Below are 23,006 nucleotides of genomic sequence, written 5' to 3' on the forward strand. Positions count from 1 at the left end.
GACTGCCAGACGAGTTTTAAATATCACTTACTGTAACTGCTTTGTTTACAAGTATCATAACTTTCTAACACCAATAAAATTATATTTAGAAAGAAATATAAAAAGAGAAACACAAAAAAGTATGCACCTATACTTTCGGGAGTGGTATATTACCAAATCTGAAATCACTTCAATTTTGCTTTTCGTTTGGTTCTTACAAGGCATAGGCATTGACCATATTTGCTTTATACCTTTGGTTTGCTGTGAATAAATGAAGGGGGACTTGGATTCTTAAGACCTTTTTAGTTTTATATACTCTTCACCTTTTTAATTTTTCTAGAAGGTTATGTGGGGAAAAAAAAGTAACCAAAAAACCATAAATAATAAATAAACCTAGTTGGGTCTCTCTTGGGAATTTCCTTCAAACGAATGCACCCAGGCTGTTTTCAAAAGGACGTTCTCTTAGCTGTATTCCCCAAGGGTTTTGTCCTTTATTTGCCCTGGCATCTGTGTTAGTGTGGTGTTGAAATGATTGCACCATCATCCCTCAATTCTTTTTAGCTAGAGGAGAACATCTAAAGGTCTTGGGAACTAGCAGCCAGGAACTCAGGGAAGGTAAGACTTGCCACTTTTGCAGTGGTATATGTCAAATAATATATGTCAAATTATTACAATCACAAAATCATATGATAAAACAGACCATTAAAACACAGAATTGCTTGACAAAATGTGTTATGAATACATGTACACATCATGTGTTTCCTATGTAATTTATAAACTATAATAATGAAAAATGCATGAATAGTATCTTGAAGAAAAACATTTATAAACTCGCTAGCCCCTTAAACAACATTTCAATGTTTACCTGCAGTCTTATTGCTACAAAATGTAGAGATGTTTATAAATACCTGATATCTAAATAAATAAATTAGGAACTTGAAACAATTTATTAAAAAAAAAAAAAACCAACAAAAAACCAAACAAAACCAACCAACCAAAAACCCACAAAAACCCCCAACTTTGCAGAAATAATTTTCTCCTGCTGGAATTTTAGTTGCTCCTCTTGTTCCTTTTGCTATACCACTGTAAATATCTTTCTACTGATGTGTTGATTTTGTCTTCACAAAGATGGCAAGCTCATTTTGAAGTGTGCTGCCTGAGTTTAACTTTTTATTTTTATGCCCCTTCAGACATTGCTACATGATCTGACCAAAGCACAACCCTGAGTGCCTTTGAAACTGAGAACCAGGCACAAAATGCCTTACGAGTCACTGTAGTTTTAGCAGCCACCACTTAGTTAGGATACAATATGTTGCAGACTTACACTGTCTTACATCTGTAATACAGTATCAAATTAGCCCTAGTAAGTTTGCTCTTCTATATTCTTCTCTTCCGTATCCACCTTCTCTTTTTTTAAATACTCCCCAAATGCCATACCTTTACAGCCTATAAGAACCATAATTTACTTTACAAACAGTTAGAGCAGTTTTAAAGAGCTAAATAGATTTACTTTTGATATTCATAGTGATTTAATCAGTTACTTGTGTTTGTTTACAGATACATATGATTAGTGTTAAAAAAAAAATATCACTACCTATTAGTCTTGTCACTCCTTAGCCCAAGCAATTTTCTTTACAGTTTTATACTTAAGTTCTTTTCTGCTCTTCTAACAAAGAGCAAAGAGAACTATTAAACAATTACGATTACACTTGAGATCTTACTCTCAGACAGATTAATTCTTTACAGGTTTGTGGTTCATTTGTAATGGCCTATAACATATTGTTCATATTAAATAAGATGCAATTTAAAACTATTCTCAATGTGAAACAATAAAAATGTTAGAAAAATCTGAAATTCAATTACTGGATTACAAGAGTTGATACTGGCTAAACCTAACATCTCAGTGAAAGCTGAAAGTGACTCTTTTAGCTATTCCTACTTTTTTTTTTTTTACCTCCAAAGACAAAGGGCTAAAAAACTTAAACATCAGGCACCCTTCCCACCACTGGGAGTTCAACTATTCTTTAATATACATGAAAAAGTAATTTAGGCTATGTATGAAACATTTATCTAGTTAGGGAAATTAGAAGAAACGCTAATCTACCCATGAGCCCAAGGGAAAGGCAGGCATATAAACTCTTTGTCTGGGTACCGTCCTTAAGTAGCAGGGGGAGCTCTCGTGCTCCACCAAGGAGCACTGCAGGTCTGCTCCTCTCTCACCAACACTCATGGAGTGAATTCAGTCTGCCTTTCAGTGAAGGCAGCTTGCCAGTACGTCTGTTCTCAAGGGAGACCAAAAAATCCCTTGAAAAATAGGCTTATGGACTCCAACACAGAACTCCACCAAAAGGGTTCTGTGGAGATACCTTCTTATAGCACATCATCCCCTCTCCCCATGACCTCCTCCATATTCTATAGGTGATAGAATACCAACACGTTTCCATTAGGAAAAACTTAATGATGTTTACTGACATCTGTTTTACTAATAACCTCTTTCTACACAGCAGACTAAAACTACTTGTTGCGTTAGACAGTCTGATTTAACATATGCATTCTAACTCAGAGAACTTTTCTTGTTCTCTCTGAGTACTTGGCTTGGAAGTTGACTGCTTCTTTTTTTAAACATGAGGTTTGTTCACCCAAGAGTTCACAAATATTTTGCCTCCCCTACTAGCTGCTCTAACTCATTATATGATTTCTACCACCTCTAGCCATAAATCAGTCTTTCTTACACAGTCATGCCTTCATCAGCATTGCCATGTTTCCTGTATACAAACCTGTGAGTTTGAAGTGCTTAAAAAAATTACATTAAAAAAATTCAAAAAATTCAAAAAGAAAACCACTTCATCAGACTGTCAGTGTCAACAGCCTCAACTCAGCCATAGTTCATCTGCCATTAATACGTATAAGTCATATCTATCTAGCTAGAAATACAAGACAAAGATAAAAGTCTACATGAGATATGCTTCTGTCATTAACTGCACTGCCAATAAAGCACCAGTCACTTTTGGACCAGAGTTGGGCAAAACATAACAAAAACGTGCACAAATGTAAAAGTATGCCACTATAACTCCTCATCACGGCTAGGCTTCGTGAACGAAGATTTGGGCTCTACCCACATTTGCTACAAGTGTGCTGGTGGCTAAAGAGGCCAATATAACTAGAACTATACAAAACAGCAGAGTAATCTGTAATAAGATTATAATAAATGTTTATGCAATAAACTGATTATAATGAATGTTCAGTAAGAAGATGAAAAGTTAAAAATAAAAACAAACTTGTAGAGTTCTTTTAGCAGTAAGACTATTCACTACCACACTACCACAAGAATAAGTGGTAAGACTATCTTAATATCAAAAATTTTGATAAATAAACAAAACACAGAACAGTTGAACATGAATACTGCACCTTATTTCATGTCATAAGATATTCATTAACCTCTTCACTTGCCACAGACACTGAATACAAATATTCAGTATTCGCAGGAGCAGTTTATGGATAAAAAGCATTATTTCAAAAATAGAGACTAAATTATTTCAATTAAAAAAATAAAAACACTGAACGTATTTCCCTTAATCACTGCTACATGGACTTTGAAAAATTATTTAATCAAAGCAGAAAACACACCAAAAGATATCAAAATTAATGTTTAAGAAGTGAAGAGTATTCATGTTGTTTGGGCAAAATTAGAAAATATAAACAAGTCTCACCAAGGGTATTTTGAAGATGTAACTGAGTAAGTGAAAAAGAATTAGGCAAAGCTTTTATAACAACCATTTTCCCTCTCTTCCTTTCCCCCAGCGGTAAAATGGAAAGAGAGTAATTGTAGGCTTGAGGAGGTACTCAGGATGAGGGCTGAAGAACTGCACAGGTTGCAGCACTTGCCCCACTCTTACTCTCTGACATCCTCTTACCTCCAAACAACCAAGCAAAAAAGCAAAACCTTTTACGCTTAAAGAAAGGAAAAAGAGAACCCACTAACTATGAGGAAGAAGCTGAACAACACTGTTTAATCTTGGACATGCTAAAAATAAAAATCAGTTTCTATCAGCACCAGCAAAGCTACCAGAATATGATATTTCTGAAAACTACTGAAGCGTACCAAAGTATTTAAATAGTACTTTGCATTTGTTCTATTAGACTGTATCAACCACCTTCTCCAAATTATCTTTGGGCCTTTATTTCATGCCATATAGCAAAGTTTACCATTTTAATTACTTAAATTGATGACAAGTAGAGGAAATACTTGTTTAGCTAAGTGATAAATTAGCTGCCCCGCGAAGTCAAATTGATTAAAACGACTTGACTAAAAGCAAATGTCTGATGTGGTAATGATCTTATGCATGTTTTGTTAAGTTTGACAGCATCATGTTATGAGGGTTCACAACTCTGCCCCTCATTTGCGGCTTATGAAGTAATCAAGCATATTAGAACACAGAAGTGAGGATTCTCCAGAATGTGAAAACATTTTAAAGTAGACAAGAAATTAGATACTAGGAAAATAAACATGCATTGTGTTTATTTAAAGCAATGAAGTACAGATGTCTTCCAAATAATCTAAAAAGTTTCAGATCCTCAGTTTTCTTACATTGGCCAAATCTCCTGGGCCTTAAAGTATTCCTCCTAAACCAGAAATTCAGAAAAAAAGAAAAAGCATGCTTTCTCTGACTAGAGGGCTGAGTAGGAGACAGTCTTGAACATGAACTTTGGAAAATGAGGACTATTTGGTCTTGTTTCAAGCTGGATTTTTTTACTAAGGCACTCATTAATAGGCGTTTTCGAAAGATTTGTTCCAACCTGTAATATTGACTGCTTTCTTCTTTGTTCCAGTAGTTATTTTTACTCAGGTTGCATGGACCATAGCTATCTCATAGCACTGAAATCTTCTGCTCTCCATCACTTGAGCCTTTTACTACCACCATCTCCATTTAAATACAGAAGATACTAGTTCAAGTGCCTCCAAAAGTAAAACATCCCAAATAATCCACCAAACCAAGGCAACCCTCCCCCACATACAGAGCAGCTCAAAACTATCTAAGATTTCTACTCATCCACTTCCACAGGTTGCTACTACCCACTGAAGAAACATGTCTAAGGAAGAACACTTACTAAGAAGAAAAGTGCACAATTTGACAAACTTTGGATAGCATAAAGCAAGTCCGTTTTCTTTTATAAAATGTATCAGAGTATGTATCATTAAAATAGAATGATGCAAACAAAAAAAAATTGTTTGGCATGGTAGAGCAGATTAACATTAACATCAGCTGGAGTCCAGAACAAAACAAACAAGATCATGCCACTGATGGACAGGTTAACAGCCAGCGAGTCTGATGATCATGAAATGCAATTAATTTTGTCCCATTTAATAACATTTCCTGCATTTTAACTTCTGCCTGTCTGATCTCTAATACGAAAACAGAGTTACATTGGACTTTAAATAAGTTAATTAAGTATTAAAATCAATCATGTGAAAGTCTTAATATTTAATATTGTTAGATTGTATATCAAAGTGGTTTTATTATTTATTTACTTCAAACCTTTCCAGAATACTTCATGTGGCAACAGGGAGTCTGTATCTCACAAGATAAATGCATTTACAATGCCAAATAAATTATATATAAAAGCATTTGTCTTAATACATGTCATTCAATATTAACTATCACCCATTGGTACCACCCTGAAACCCTAATCCATTTTTACCAACCACACATTTGTATTATTCAAATGTTGTCTATTAAATAGTTGTCTCGAGAGCCACAGTAAAGGAATACATACCTGAGAACAATTATCATAGGAGCTTTAAAGCACTTTCTACAGTTTTAACCCTACAACTTTCATGTCTTACCAGTACTTAAACATGCAAAGTATAAATTCAATAGTGAATTAAAATGTCAGGAATAAGAAACAACGCAAATAGCCTGGGACCATGGCAATGTATTCTCTTGTTAATTCACATGATAGTGTAAGAAAAAAAAAGAGGTGAGAAACTTTATCATAAATAAGACCTTTATATTCTATTAATTTCAAAGATAGGAAACCTTCCACACTTTTGTTACAAGCAGGCAACAAGTTCATGCAGTTGCTGGCTTTCAGTTTTCTTGAGGTTACATGATTCTGTAAGAAACACTAGTTTGACTACAGAAGAAAAACCTGAATAATGCAGAGAGGATCAAAATCCTTATGGCATGCTGACCACGAAGTTCAATAGCCACAGTCTCCTGCTAACCTGGTCCACAATGTTTTTCAAGGTGTAATAAACAGTGCTAAGAACAGTGACACCTGACATTTCTAGTGAAACAATTTCTCTCTTGTACAGTGAAAATGGTGACAATGAAAGTATAAAGAGCATCAACCATCCTAAATTCCTAATACTACAATTCTGTGTTCAGCATGGTCTCACATCAAAAAAAAAAAAAAAAAAAAAAGACAAAATAGCCAAAGTCAGTCTCCATTTTGCAGTTTGAATCTCCTTAAAAAAAACCAACCCCCCCACCCTCAACACAAAACTATACCTATTTTTAATGCAGACCTATGTGACAGATCCACGACACTGTTAAACAGAGAGCGCATCTTTGCTATAACATTGACTGCACACAAGAAATACCAGCAAACCAAAAAAAGATCCAAAGTCAACAACTAAATGTAGCCCCCACCCTGAACATTCCTCCCACCCACTGACTCTTAGACTATTAGCACTGAGTGAATGGCCTGAAGTTGTGTCAGGGGAGGTTTAGGTTGGATATTAAAAAAAGGTTCTTCAGCCAGAGGGTGGTTGGGCACTGGAACAGGCTCCCCAGGGAAGTGGTCACAGCACCAAGCCTGACAGGAGTTCAAGAAGCATTTGGACAATACTCTGAGGCACATGGTGTGACTCCTGGGGATGGTTCTCTGCAGAGCTAAGAGCTGGACTCAATGATCCTTGTGGGTCCCTTCCAATCTGGCATATTCTGTGAATTAGTGTATCCATCTTTAGTCAGATAGCACAGGAAAAGGACCAGCTACCGCAGTCCAGAGAGGAGCAAGAAGACCTATTAAGAGCCTAGAAACTATAACCTACGACATAAGACCGAAAGAAAAAATGTTTTACTTTAGTAAAAAGGAAGGTGGGAGAGGAGAAGGAAAAATGCTGTAAGATTTCAAATCTTTACATCATTCAACTATGAAGGTACTCCCTTTTCTTACAGTAATCTAGAGGTGGTGAAAACCCTATTCATATTAAAATGATTAAACAATTAGAAACCCGTTAAATGAAAGGAAGTCCTTGTTTGTTTTATTTTAGAATATATTTTATCTATCTGGTAACAAAACAATTTAATATAATTTAAATTAAAGCTTTGTTCTTCCAAAGATGGTTAGCTTTACTGCTGTTTATGGTATGGAAATGACTGCTTTTAAGTATTTAAGAGTTTTACTTTCAGGAACACACAGGCACCATGCTATGCTACATACTTTATGTTTTAGTAATACATATGTAACTCAAAGGGCTAAAGAATGTCAAGACTGAAAGAAATCATCAAAACAGTGAACTGGAAAAAATGGCAGCTTAGCCTGCAGCCTTACCCAAAATGATAGTAACTAGCTTAGACACTAAAAGTGTATTCAATGAAATAAGTTTCTAGGATATCACAGCTTTAAAGTAGTAAGCAATTAATCTAGGATTCAGCCTTTATTCTTTCACTATTTTTAGAAAACAGTTTCCTACAGGGGTTGACAGAATTTTTATAGAAACACCAGCATGTTCATGCACGCACAGAGGCATTTACATCAAATCTTTCTCTTCTAGTTTTCTTTTCTAGATATGCAGATGCTAAAGCAGCATGGTATCACACTGAGGTACAAAGAAAGTTGGTGTAAGCTCTATTCGCTAAAGAAAAAGGACAATTTTGTCCTTTCAAAGAAGCAGAGAAAGGCAGTATTTGTTTCACTATCTTAAAATGAAGTTTCTGCTCAAGCGAAGAACCATAACCCACGTTCGCCTATGTGATCCAATCCGGATGAGTGAATTCAAATCAGAGTTACACAGGAAAACAGGGTGCAAGGGAAAAAAAAAGACAAGGTGCTACATGAAATCTAATTCTGCTGCAGTGCAATGACTGCAAACTGCAAAGATTTTCCATTACTTCTGCCAATGGTAGAAGTGGTTTACTTATGTCTAAAAGTCATACTAAGAGGATAAGAGGTTCAAAGTAGGGTTACCACCGGTAAAAAAATATGCTGAAGCTTCTTCCCATGAATGTTCCCACTCACACCCAAAGGCTCAGTCTACATAAGGCACAGTATTCCTATCATATACTGCCTGCTCACGTTGCTTTTCTTCAGCCTTGCCACACCAGGAGCAACAAAAGCCCTCCAGGGCCTCAGTATTTTTGTACAATGCTTCTTCATACCTACGATTTAGTGAGTTTCAAACAGCAGTATCTAAATAAAATGAAATAAAATAAAATACCTCAAGCAAATGAAACTTCTAAGACTTGGAAACAAGGTATAGATGAAACCTATTGACTTAGCTGGCAGTTGACTGAATGAAGGCACTATATCAAGATACCACTATTGCTATAAGTAACATTTTACTCATACCACTCATATCACTATCCCATGCTACTAAAAAGATTACGAGGTAGTTCTTCCTTTTGCAGACAGTGAACCGTGCTGCTCAACACATCCTGATGCATCTCTTTTGTTTCTGGCATTCAGGAACTTTTAGAACTAATTCCTGCTAAGGTACATAATATTACAAATGGGAAAAAATTATAGTGCAATAATGTTCGTTCTTTAATAATTTGATCTCTTAATACAGTGTTATCTGTTACAACCTATTTTCCTATGCCTTCCCACTCCTGTATTTTCCATTCAAATTTCTGAGCAGCTGCATGAAACGTTCTACGCTTTCCTGTACATGCACATCAAACTCCCCAGGGAAGAAGTGGTCTAAAGCCCCTGTAGCATAATGATTTCTATAATGCACTGTTACTTAGAGGCATTTATTCCTCCTAAATATTTTCTGGGCAGTCGATGCTGCTTGCCAGAGCATGTAAAACACAGGCATAGAAGTCACCAGTGCAAGCAGCATGGTACATCAAACACACTGGCTGTACCACCTCAAAACCTGAAACAGATTAAGGTCTTAAACAGCAAGTACTTTGCCAGGTTATAGAGGAACAAAATTCTGGCTATTTGTATTGGCTCTGGCTGAGATTAAGTTCATTTCCCCATAGCAGCCCTCATAGTGCTGTGCTTTGCATTGGTAGCTAAAAGGGTGTTGATAACACACCAGTGTTTCGGCTACTGCTGAGCACAGCATCAGCACTGTAACATTCCTTCTGGGAGGGGATACTAGTAGGTCAGCTGGCCCAAACTAACCAAAAGGATATTCCATACCATATGATGTCAGTTCAGATATAAAAGCTAAGGAAAGAAGCAGGAATGGGGGCATTGGTTGTTTCCACTGGCTGCCTGCTAAGAAACCATTATGTGTTGCTGAAGCACTGCTTCTCAGGAACGTGGCTGGACATTGCTGCTGATGGGAAGCAGAGAATAAAACTTGTTATTTTTTGCTTCGCTTTTCTTAATAAACTGCCTTATCCCAACCCATGAGTTGTTTTCCATCTTACTCTCTCTCCCCTTTAAAGCTGGGAAGGGGAATGATACAGTAGCTGGGTAGGCGCCTGGCATCCAGCCAAGGTTAACCCACCACACTATTAAAAAAAGTATTTAATTCTGTGGAACTTTACTGTAAATTTACAGTAAAAATAAGAATTCGTAACATAAAGTAATTCAGAAATAAGGATAAAATACACTGTTTAAGAGGGGGATATATTAATAAATGTGTGCTGCAATTAAAAGGGCTTCTTGGTTTGGCAGTAAATTTGTCTTATCAGAAACATCTGTCACCAACTAATTCTATTTTCTTTACCCTATGTCCTGGATTTATTTTGCTTTAGAAGTGGGTAAGCACATACTACATAACAGGAAACAAAAGCTCAGTTTTTGCAGAACATTCTTAGACAACAAGTAAGTTGCAGAACAAGACCTCAGAGAACTTGTAGGCTAAGAGATCAGCTGCCCTGAGAGCTATATGTGCTCTTCTGCTCTGAGGAATGAGAGCAGAACAACAGGCCGATTCTCTGAAGCTTTTTGATTTTTATTAGATAATAAAATAGATTGACAGCTGCCAAGTATGTTAGGCTTAGCTGAGTGTTTTAATTCACCAACCACTATGACATGACTGAATCTCCCCAAGTTTTGTAGCAACAAGAAGGAATCGGAATTCCCACAAACCAGTGGACAGATTTGAAGAATTGTACTGGAACACCAGCTGTCATTATACTTTACAGAAAGCTTGCAACACCTTTGAGGCTAAGCTTTTAAGTCCATTTTATTAAAAATATATAACAGATGTAAACAAGGTATGGTTAGAAACCTCCTTGATTAAATTTTTCTTTAATGTTTTTAGAAAGTCTTTTCAGATAGTTTTCTTGTTTGTGTTGTACAGACCATTATGACTTTTTAAGAATATTTAAGATAAATATCACAATATCTGAATCGCAATAGCATTAACATTCTGAATCCTCCTGGACAAAATAGCTGTTTTCACGTACTTCTTTTCAACTCTTTTTTTCTTTTCCTGTCCATCTGACCAAATTTATTAGTTTCTTTCTCTCCAAACACATGAAAGATCATTTTGCAAAAAGGCAGCTTTCAGGTTTCATTTTCCTGATATAGATTGTATGATCTCAAACAGGCCACATGCAAAAGCCTAGAAAAATGTTCTTTGTGCTCTGTTGTTGTATTTCTGGTAATAGTTGAGATAGAGAAGTGACCTAGTTGAGGTAGGTAGAGAAGTGACCTAACAGCGGCCAGGCTATGGACCACTCAGTGCATTAAGAACAAAATGAGAATTTTGAACTGGATCCAGAAGTAAATGGAAAGAAACCAAGCATATAGAATACAGGTGTGATCTGTTCTCACTTTTCTTTCTTACTTAATAGTAAGGCTGTGCATCTGGGGGCACCTAAAATTAGTACTCTTGAAATTTTGATCATGTATTATTTATCTTTTTCTCCTAAAAGGAAGACATAAGATGGCAGTAGCAGGTGTTCTTAGCTTCCTGATGGAAATGGAGGAGGAAGTTGACCAAGGGGACAGACTTTTCTTTAAAAGAGAAGTAACGGACAGAGATTGCCTAGCTGAGATGAATATTCTCTGTCAAACACATATTGTAATTCTACCTGTTGCCAGGAAGGCTTGAAGGCAGCAGATCCTCTGCCTACTCACCCAAACTCCTGTGTTTCAGAAGTTCCTGTTTTTCGCTGGGGAAGAAAAAGGGAAATCCTGTTCTGTTTTTGCAGCCACATTTATGAGTAAACTACTAAAAACCCCTGAGAACTAATGCTATTCATTGGTTTTGGTTTAGAGGTTTTGACAGCATCTTATCAGAAATAAAAGTCAAAACATAAAAGACAATTGAAATGAAATTATTTAGGAAGACAGAAAAGCACTCCTTCACTATGCTACTCAAAGTCATCTTTCGTTCTCTCAAGGAACCCCGCAAAAGACTCTCCTCACCCAGGCAAAACACTGAACACAGTATTTTTAACATACAAATTTATTTCTAAAAAATTTCATCTAGTTTATCTGTGTGAAATTAGCCTGCTAGAAAAGAATATTTTCTTGCTTCCTTTAAATTCAAGATTGCCTCTGTATTTAGTGTAGCTCTTTCATTGCACTGACAACAGGAGCAGCCACTGAAGAAAGTAGACTCACCTTCCACAGATATACACAGTCTGCCTTTTAAATGGTAACACAGCTGACTAAAGAGTATTTTAACTGAAACTGTTTGCATTCTCAAAGCCAGTAGGAATGACCATGGGAGATGAGCAGGAAAGAAAAGAGTTTTAGGTTTTGTTGGGTCATTTCTTCAATGACCAAAGTACCACTTGACCACCAAGCTCCTCAGTTCATAGATAAAATACTCCAGACCTTATCCATACCCTAATACTACATGTTAAACTTTTAAACCTATTATTTCCCACAAATGGCTACTTTCATGGATATGTGCCATGCTGAAACAACTACACTGATTTTCTGTCTCATCAAGACGTAGCCTTGGTGCAACTGATATGTGAATTCTTCTTTAACTTAAAATGCAATTACTTAATCTAAGACCTGCTTCCCAAATTAAAGGCACACATAATCTGTCATACCCATCCCAAGACTTACGCTCGCATGGCACTTCTGTACGACTTAAAATCAATTTACTCATTTTTATTCTAGTTTATATTTAGATAGTCCATCATGAAAGAGGCAGAACTTTACCCTAACCCAGGTCCTCTGTATGCCATATGTATATGCAATCTACTACATCAATCAAAACGGCTCACAGTTCAGATGATGTATACACAAATAAATGTACTTTACCTAGAGGTCAAAATGATTTCTGTAAGAGCACAGTATATTCTCTTGTTTTTAGCTACCTCCCACAACCATGAAGTATAAAAATTTAACAAGCTGCAAAATAACAAACTGAACGCCATACATTGAGTTTCTTTAGTGTCACGCTAGGAATGCTATAATTATAATCAAGAATACACTTCACTTTTAACTCTATTTTTACTTTATCTTTCTACCTTATGGCCTGTGGTGGCCTATGCTAGTTTTATTATAAAACACGGTTATGGGGAGGAAATGGTAAAAAAACCCCACAAACTTTAAAAAAATCAATTCTGCTACTCTGAGTTCATATGTGCAGGAGCTGAGGTGTTGATTTTGGCTTCTTAAGATGGTGCTTATGTGTTTTGTCCTTATTCCTGTCTCAGCTTTTGCAACCACATAATACTGTCTCGGGTGATCACTATGACAGTGGATAAATTAGGATTTCACTACCATTAAGTATGAATTGCTTCTTAACAAGGCTATGAGTCAGCATAGCCTTTACATGACAGAACTGAAAGATTTTCAAACCTGTACCTTCAATACATTAAGTACAATAGGCAGGATTTTTAAAAAATGTTTCAGAAATGCTGAGAAATAAGGTTGGCTGAAATGCATACATATCACTTAATTAGTCGCATGAAGTGAAAGCTGCTACACAAATTCACTGGAAAAGACAGTAATACTTGTCTACATATAGTAGGAAAAAACACTGCTGAAATGCTGATAATCCACTTTTATGTTTATTTCTTTTTTAACTGGACAGCAACTTTCACAGACATAGAACAATATCAAATCTATGAGCATACAGGTTTTCTAAAAACTATGATTTATTCTTTGATCAAGTTTGACTGAGAAACATACATGACTGAAATAAAAAAGGAATGGACACATTATATATATGACAATTCAATTAAATGACTGTCTAATGTAAGTGGGTTAAAAATAGTTTCTGAACTTGTCATGAGAAACTGCAGAAGATTGAATCCTGGCTATTCTAAAACTCCCTTTTATTTTATCAGGTTGGATAATCAGCCTCAGTGCTCTAATGTAAATACGCAAAGGCCACTGCTATAGATTCATGAGGAGTCCTGACCCTGAGATTTTTCAATTTTATTTGCTCATCTGAGTCCACTACACAGTTATTCTAGGAACCTTTCTGTATTTCAGTGTTATGCAAATTTCTCACAAAGATTTGGGAATGTAATTTAAATATACGGCATATTACTGTGACTCGTAGGTATTCAATTAGTAAAGGAGACGTCTGCACTTGTCCACTTCACATTAATCTCTGAAAAATAATTAATACATACCAGATGCTGTGTAATGACTTACTGAAATATGCAAATAAAAATATTCAAAGGGCCTTCACTAATTTTATGACAATGAAGTCCATAGCTGTGATATTCCAAACAACCCTAATTCTTATTTTCTTAAGTGTACACAAGTACAATAAAACACAGAAATAAAATATCAGCTTTCTTTACAAGAAAATAGGATTTGAGTTGGAAGTCTAAATGTCAGCTCTGAACATTATAAAATTATACACAATGAGGAGGAAACAGGGCTGATAGTGCATATAAATATGACAGTGTATTAGGCTGCATTTAATTACCAGTTCAAACAACAACCTGATCTAACCTTTGACAAGTAAAATAAATGTTCTGAATAATTTAACCAAAGCAAACATTCGTCGTTAAATGCTGGCTAATTATAGTAAGAGTTGTACTGAGAGGGGGGAAAAAAACCCCAAAGAGATGGTAATTTATACACTTCTCCTGCAATTGCCGCAGCTATTTCTTGAAACCCTTGATTTTTTTTTTTCCATGCGGGATAGCTAGCAAGTATCTACTTCTGGAAAGAAAAATCTGTCTATATTTAAAGAAAGAAGCACCATATTAGAATAACTAGCCTTGTTTAACGAGCACTGAAGGAATAGCCCAAATACAGAAAATAAGGTAACACTAGTTTCAAGAATATCCACCTTTTCTGCGGATGGCTTTTTGATACGAAAGGTCTCAGTTTGAAATGCTCCGTATCACACTGAAAGACAGGAAAGGATAGAATAACTATTAAATCTTTTCTAAAGTGTCAGTGAAAAATCACACAAAAGTATTATTACAGGATAAGGGAGCATAGTTCAGTCATGTTGAATGCACTTCTGAGAAGAGTAAAGAAGAAATCTAAATTCTTTTTTTTACATAAATATGAGATCAACAGTTAAATGACAAAAATAAACCAGACAGATTCTCTAAAAACAACCCCATCCAAATTGTGTAATGATGAAATAATTCCACCACCATGACTTTTTCAGATATATTATCTACAGCCAGATGTAGTACCCATATGAAATACTAAGCTTGTTTCAAAAAGTACCTAAATATCTCAGAAAAAAATAAATATATGTAACAAGTATTTGAAGTCAGCATGCTTTGAATATCAGAATATTAATAACCATGAAATTAGAAAAAAAGGTCTTTTTTCTCCCTGCAGCATATATGCCTTCCAGTTGTAGGCTATGAATGGCTTTTGCTATCTTTGGGCCAAGAGTTTCACTTATTTATGTGATGAAAAGTTATCAACAACATCAGCTGTCTATCTCCATGCACAATAACTTTGAGTCAGAAGAATCAGAAGACCATGAAAATTTCACGGACAAGCAATGTATGGTAAATAAAAGAAGCCTATAAATCCCTGATCTTGAATATATATTAATATTTGAAGGCTTTATATAATCTGCAAAGTAAAAAGTGAAAACCATTAAAAATATTAAAACTGACTGTAAGTATGTTCCCCTTTTTTCCCAAAAGTAATTTGTGTGCAGATAAATTCTGGCCACCAGTTTCTAAGACAAACATATTATTTTTAAGTTACCTTTTATATTTTCATAAATATTTAAACTCTCCCTGAAATTTTAAATATGTTTATAGAGACACAGATGCTAACATTCTCAGATTCTTAGCCTCTTACAGTGAAAAAAATATGAATTAAACTATTTCTTGCACACCGTAAGAGAAACAATTTTTAAAAGAAACAAATAATAAATTTACCAAAAAATTTACCACAAATTGTTTGATAATGAGTCAGGTGAAGTCATGAAACTGAAGTGGATTTTCTAGCTTACAGTGTAAACTGAATATTGGAAAATTGAGTTTGAAAGTCATTATTATTCCTGCTCCATAGCTAAGGGTAAAGTCTTTAAGCAAACAAAGTAGTAAAGAACTTGACAAGATCCATGCCTGACGCTTTGGAGAAACCCAAATACAGAAATAATTTTACACTGTATCTACTGCTTCATGCCAAATGGACAGTGACATGGACTGTTTTTAATTATGCTGAGGCACCCACAAAAAAATACTCAGCTGTATGTAGACAGGACAAAGGGAAATCTTAGGCAGTCATTGGTAAATGCAATGAATCAACTCTTCCCTGCTATTATACTGCACATAAAATTTTGGCATTTAGGCATAAAACTGGAACAGATCTTCTCTAGAGTTGTTATATTTTTTGTGTTCTGCATTTGAAATGTTATCAGGTCAGTAAGGTAAATTTCACCTTTCTGTGAACTAAAAGGCAGCAAGAAATAAAAGTAGCCACTGAATTATAAAACTTTATCTTCTCAAAAATACTTATATTTTAGACAAAGAATGAAATAAATAAAACCATCCAGGTCATAGGTTGTGAGGGCTGATGTGAAGACTGCTGGTTGATGAGGAGCTCACACATAATGCTAGACACTCATCAGGGCCAACTGTACTTTCCTGGTACTCCTAATTTTCTCAACTGTTGTGTTCTAGAAGTATGATATTAAGCATCTAAACAAGACACGTAATACAATAATTTATATTTAAGTAAAATCTGACAGAAACACTGAGAAAAATGCTAGTGTACTAGAATGCTGATATACTAAAAAAGCCAACAAAACTCTTTCCAGCATAGCTGCAAGAAATATGCGTTGTTCCTGAATTTCATCTTAGGTTTGGTCTGATATAGCAGGTGGTCTATCTGGAAGAGTGATTATAACCAAATAATTTGGTTACATATGTACATGTATTTTGGGGTAAACCCATTAATACCTTTACCCAGTGTGGCCCACCTGGAAGACAATTTATCCAAGTCCAAAAGATATCTCCAACCAGACCAGGAAAGGAGAAGAGGAATTCCATGATCCTGAAACTAATCAAGCTTCTCCCCTGACTTTATACACCAAATTTTAACACTGCCAAAACCCACGAGAAGTAAAGACTGAGTTAGTACTTTAGATCCATGCTTTTGTGCAATAGGTTACAGAGAAATCAGAAATAGCAATAAAATAAAATGGGGAATGGTTAAACCAACAGAAGTTATAGCAGAGCTATGACTGTGGGGTTCTTTTTGAACTAATTCAACATTTCACCACGGTAGTCTTTTATTATAAGTAACAATTAATTTAGTCTGTATTGGAGGTTTCCTACATACTTTAGTTTCCATGTACTTGTAAGGTCTTCCTAAAGAGAATTCACTTTTGTGTAGAATGGCTTTGTGATGTGGATTAGCCTCCACAAGGGATCTAAACTGACAATAATGAATTCATTTTATATAGTAGGCTAGACTTAAATGAGAAGTGAAAGGCCAGTGCCAACAGAGTTCAGTGATCAGCCATTGTTGTTCTCTATATAATTTACTAGTTGAGTTTAATAATTACAGCATTGCCTTGATAATCTGTAGCTGCAGCATACTGGAAGGAGAGGAAGAGAAAAGACTTCTTGTGTTAATAGGAGAATTGAATTTTTTTATGTAAATGCAGACCCACATAAACTGCAAATGGAGTATTTATAACAAACATCTAAGAACACTGACACTGGTTTAAACTAAAATTAATTTATATCACTCAAATCCGGAAAAACATAATTTCAAGCCTTGATCTTATTAGGATACTTAATGTAATCTTATTAGAATGTGAGCTTCTATATATCAAAGTGTTTTATACATTGCAAATATATTTTAAAGAGCTCCAATAAACATTACTAAACAATTCACTACTGATCTCCAAACCTAGTTTCACAGAGGCAGATTATTGGATCTGCAAGTAATACTGCAGGAGAGGCAATGCCCTCACACAGGCGATATTACTGCTGCTATACAGAACCGGCTGTCACATGAGTGTTAAGTAAGTTTCCAGGACTTTCTCATCTCTTAACTGCCTGAGATTTAGCACTGAGCAGCATGCTTTCCAAAAGGACAGAGTACCTACAGCTTCAGCGGAAGCAAATGGGGATCATAGATGCTTAAAATTTCAGAAAATCAGGCCTGGTGCCACATACAAGGAAAACGCTGCCAGAAATGTCACTCACAGAATCCATGCCTGCCACTCCACAGGGATTCATATATGCTTAATGATGGCTAGCAAGTACAGAGAGCAGACCTAGCTAAGGAAAAACAACAGAAAATCAGGCAGCAGGCAAGCGATGAGCACTCTGTCTGCACTTGTATCCCCACTGGCAAAGTAAAAGTAAAATGGTTAAGAAACCAGTAAGGCTGATGCCAAAATCTGAAATGTTTCTAAGGACTATAGCAGACCTTAAAAGATAGTTTTTAATTTCATTTGAAACAGTTTCAATACTTCAACATTAATGTATGCACATATATATTAATGAAGCAGACATGTTAATCCCCTCGATGTCGATGTCTGTGAAGCATCTTAGCTCTTACTTCCTTCACCACCAGTCGTGTGTAAGTAACATACTGTGGCAACATATGAATAGTTCATAGCTCCAGCAACAAATGAATGAATGAAGAGTGACCTAAACGCAAGCAGCCATTAAGGTTTCTGTTTCTTTACCCATCAGCTATTGCATATACTCTCGGCAAACAAGTGTGTTTTTCTAACATGCACACTTGTCTGTTAATAAGTTTAAAAAAGTCAGGAGCCTTTATGTTTTTCCCCTACACGCTTCGTTTCTTGCTACATGCACTGGAGTTTTACTCTATGAGAGATGTTGATGATAAGCGAAAGAGATGGAGGTGATGCTGCCAGGGATTAAGGTAAAGAATGCTAAAATACTTTGCAAAAGCACAAAGGGTCTGCCGTTGCTTCCCTGCACTTGGAAAGCTTAAGCACAAGCTTGCTGAAAAGTGCAACAAGAGCTTCCAGTTAGCAATCCTATTTGATTTTAGTATGCAGTTATACATCTCTTGCAAGACTTTAAAGTGCTGTAACAAACTATCAAGAAAGATAAAAAGAAAGGGAAAAATACCATCATTTTAAATTGCATCAAGTATGAATAATTACAGTGTGCTGAAACATGGGGGTTTTTTTTGGTTTGACTTGGGTTTTGTTATACTTTATGGGGGAAAAAGAGAAGAGCAAACCCATGCCTCCCAAGAGCCAGAACTGTTCTTTTTCACAGGTTCAGTTCAAAATAATCCCACTAATAACCTATCAATACAGTGGGTTCAGAGATAAATTACATTGTAATTAATGCCATGAAACTAAATTCCAGCTGCAGAATGTTCTAACAGGAATCATCTGTAAGAACAACCACTGGCCTTTAAGGGACCAGCAAGTACAATTTTAAGTAACAGTAGTCCACAAAAATACTTTTCCAATTTTTAAACAGAATGACACAAACTTACCTGTCAACAAAAACTCTACAGAAGTCAATTTTTCAAATCTTTTTTTGTATCTCAGTTTAAAAACTGGATCCATTTTCCTGTTATCTACAGTATATGGATCAAAATTCTCAGCTCCTGTTATTCTTGCAGAAAATGATCTCTGCAAAAATAAGCTCAATAAAATTAATACAACCCAGGCCAAAGAAAAGAAAGAGATCCTGGGAGCTGTTAGTACAGTATTGCACTAATGTATTTGTCTTTGTAGAAAGTAGAGAAAACCAGAATGAACGCTGTCTGCTTTTGCTTTTTTCCCCTTCTACACTAAGTTTTTTATATACGACAGTGTAGCTTTATTTTATTATTTTTCATCAATTTAATCAATGTGGATAGTTGGTCAAGGGAACTAAAAGTCTACTAAAGTGCAAAGTGAATGACCGCCTTCTTTATCCTTGAAGGTTGCATCATTCTGCCTTGTAATTTTTAAATCCAAAATTTGTAGGGAACATCTGTTCATATTGGGATTAGCTCTGCCCCTTCAAGCATCAACCCTGAACCATGTATGAGGTATGTAAATTTTTTTTAAAAAGCACTTTGGTTTACATGACACCAGTTTTCTCCACCACCTCACTATGTTCTTAGATCAACAAGACGACTTTTCAAATGTCTGCTTCCTCCCATCCTTTAAGTAGGCAGAAATGTGCATATATGTGGGTATGAGATGTGTTAATGCATTACTGAATAGGTAAAACACTACCTTTGCAGGATAAATGATGGTACTCCTTTTACTGCAAGATAATTTTAGCAAAAGGGACCACAAGAAAAGAAGCAGTTACAAGATCTTATCTCTCAGAACATAAAATAAAGTCTTTCACAAATGAAGAAAATAATTGTCAGAAATCACTTGTTATGAACAAGAATTTAATTTCCCTGAACTCAAACCCTACAGCATTCAGCTAGCTGGAAAGTAAAATGACTCAAACTGCCAAACAAGCAATATGGGTGAAAACAGAATTTGTTCTGTCAGAGAAAAATGTAACAAAATGGTAAATTGAAAACTTTATTTTAAAATGTAGGTAGTAGTGACAAAGATCTGACTGAGACGAGAAGTATGACTGGGAAAAGAAAAGGCTAGCTGATCAGACTGACAAGAGCAGAACAATTTGGAAACTGCAGATTCAGCTGGTCCCTGCTGTTACTTTACCCCAAGCACATGAAGAGATTATATCTATGTAGGAAGGGGAACACATTTGGTGAAGCTGTGGCAGGAGAGTGAGTTAATCTAAAGTCATAATGGGTGGACTTCTTCACTGTGTGTAATACCCTCCTAGATATACCAAAGCTGCTCTGCAGCACCATTTCCTGGATGCCTGGAATTGGATTATCAGTTTTGCTGCAGGTTTACAAGGACAAGGTAGCTTTAGACCCCCTTCCTCTCTCCTTTCTTTTCCCTGTTCTCCCCCAATATTAATCTCACCTTTATCCTTGAAAATTATTTACGTTACAAATTAAAAATAATGTTACCAAGATTATAGGAAAACCACCATTTCAAATTTTAACTGTCATACATAATGATCTATTTTGGCGTCTTCCTCATTTTAGGACTTCTTTGTGTGATTCATACATTTCTTTTCAACCCTGCCAGAGGTAAGAGGTTGAATGGACACTGACAGACCATTGAAGGAGAATAGGTTCTTTCATGATAAGCCAACATAGCTCTAGGCCAATTTTGGACATTATTTGGCAAGCGTTACTGTATTAGGTAAGCAATTTTTCAAGGTTCACATGCACCAAGTGCAGTGCGTATAATACAGCTATTAAAAAGTAGTATTAACATAAGACTCAATATATCACATTAATGTAATTATCTACTCAATTCAACATGCCAACAGAGCATTTACATACAACTAAAAATGTATAAACTCACAAAAAGAAAAATCTCTACTGTATGATGGTATTAGATAGCTTACGCTCCCACTTCTTTCTTTAAATGACATCCAGTAATACTATTCAAAAAAGAAAGTCGCATGTCACATAAACAACCAGGCTTGGGACTCCTATATTCATATCTACAAAAAGAATGAAAAAGCTATCAGAAATTTCATGGACAGTATATATACTTATTAATATGATCTGTTTTATTAGGTCCCAGTGAAAACATCTTATTAGTTCTACAATTAAATGATTCAGAAACCATCCACGCTATCTTTGCCTTTTAACAGTTCCAATCAGTAGCAGATCTAGGTGTAATCAACAGCAGCAGGGGGCTTTAGGAAGCAAAACAAAACAAAAACAGTAGGGATCTTTACTAGTTTACAGTAATTGATACAAGGAGATGTTATATGTTACTGCAAGTTAGCCCAAGATACGGAAAAGCTACATGAAAATTCCCTATTATTTACAACTACCATTTCAATATAACAACAGCAATACAATAAACTTTTTTTAAAAATTGAATATTTAAAGTTTACTGAATTCCTTGCTGATCTAGAACTTCATCTCATTTTTGCTTCCTCCATTTTACATTTTCTGTAACAAGATCAATATTTGGGTTACCATGTATTCAGAATCCATGGATGTCACCCCTTAAATTTGTGAGTGGGCTGCACGAGTGATATAAAGTCCCTCTTCTGTAGGAGTTGAGCACATGGTCTGAACAGCACTTTTAGCCCCTGCTATGCATGGTAGCGAAACTATATTTCCCATATGTTAGTGCTGACAGGCTGACTGATATAAATTCAACTCAAAGAAACTTACATACAAGTTATTTTTACGCTTTTTAATCCTTTTCCTCTATTAACAGTGTCCCAGATATAAGAGAGGAATACATTAAAGAGAAATTGATAAGTGGTGCAATAATTTATGCACCCTTTGAGTGCTAGGACATCTGCATAAAACGAGGCCATCGCCTTTTTGATGTCAAGGATCTTGGGATAGTTCCAAATTGTTAGTATTTAAATCCTAAGCTCTTAAATTCCCATTGATTTTAACACAAGCGTGAAGAGATAGGCATGCAAGTATCTTTTTGGATCTGCCCTTGTTAACATCTTTGAAAAAAATGTATCTAGCCACAGCCACAGAGCACTCACAAAGGACAAACAGTGAGCATCTTAGAATGAAAGCCCACATTGTCACATCTGTAACATTCCTTCTAATTCAAAGCAAGTTTGCATAAAAAGAGCGATTGCACTTTTGGACTGAGGAACAGGCAGAACCACAGAGATGACACACTCTCACTGCCCTGTCTCCTTTGCAGAACCAGAGAAGTTCGGATATTCTGTTTTTTGCCCCCTCCATTTTAAATTTTCTGTAACGAGATCAATATTTGTGTTATCATATATTCATATATACTCTATGGGATGCTCCCCTGGTGGCCAGGTGAAGATAGACGAAATTCAAAGTTTGTTATGGATGACTGACTCAATGACCATAAAAAGATTATCAAAAAGTCTTACACTTGCTTGAGCCACCATAGCCACGTAAAGAAAAGTTCAAAACTAAAAAAATACATTGAATTAACTACTTACCATACGGATGATTTAATTCTTTTTAACATTGTAATATTCTTTGCAGCAAAGCCTACAGCTCTAGCACACAGCTTTACCAGAAACATGAGAGCAAGAACATGCTGGGGTCAAGCTATGATGGAAAAAGCACCGAGTGGAATCTCCACCATACTTTTGCAGGAGTACAGCAGTTCTCTCCCAGAAGCTGCCAAGAGTGGACAGAACATATTACCTACCTCATATCTGTCCTCAAAAGAGGACATTTTCCAAAGAAATTGTGTATAATTTAGTGAAAAGGCACTTATTGAGTCAGGTAAGATGCAGTTATACAATTGCAGTAAATTCCACAATCAAGATTCAACTTCCTTACACCCATGGGTGAGAAGAGAAGCAGCTGTAGAGGTAAAGAGGGGGACATTTCACCAAACGCTAAAGAAGAACAGGGAACTGTCAGGGACTTGTGGCACAGCTGGCTATAGTTTTTGCAGTTCATGGTTGATG

The 23,006-nt window shown here is 35.8% G+C and overlaps 1 protein-coding gene across 4 annotated transcripts in view; it reads right to left on the reverse strand.

Annotated features, from left to right (window-relative positions):
• Positions 1–23,006, reverse strand: part of TBC1D5 (TBC1 domain family member 5) — a 290,939-nt gene that overhangs the window by 188,106 nt on the left and 79,827 nt on the right. The window contains exon 3 of one of the 4 annotated variants that reach the window (XM_017835482.1): positions 14,393–14,451. The exons of the other annotated variants lie outside the window; for them this stretch is intronic. The gene's annotated coding sequence lies outside the window, so the exon portion shown is untranslated. The remainder of the gene's footprint in view (positions 1–14,392; positions 14,452–23,006) is intronic. 4 annotated transcript variants of the gene reach the window in all.

This window comes from Lepidothrix coronata, unplaced genomic scaffold, assembly GCF_001604755.1.
Source record: "Lepidothrix coronata isolate B3197 unplaced genomic scaffold, Lepidothrix_coronata-1.0 Scaffold258, whole genome shotgun sequence".
Lineage (NCBI taxonomy): Eukaryota > Metazoa > Chordata > Aves > Passeriformes > Pipridae > Lepidothrix > Lepidothrix coronata.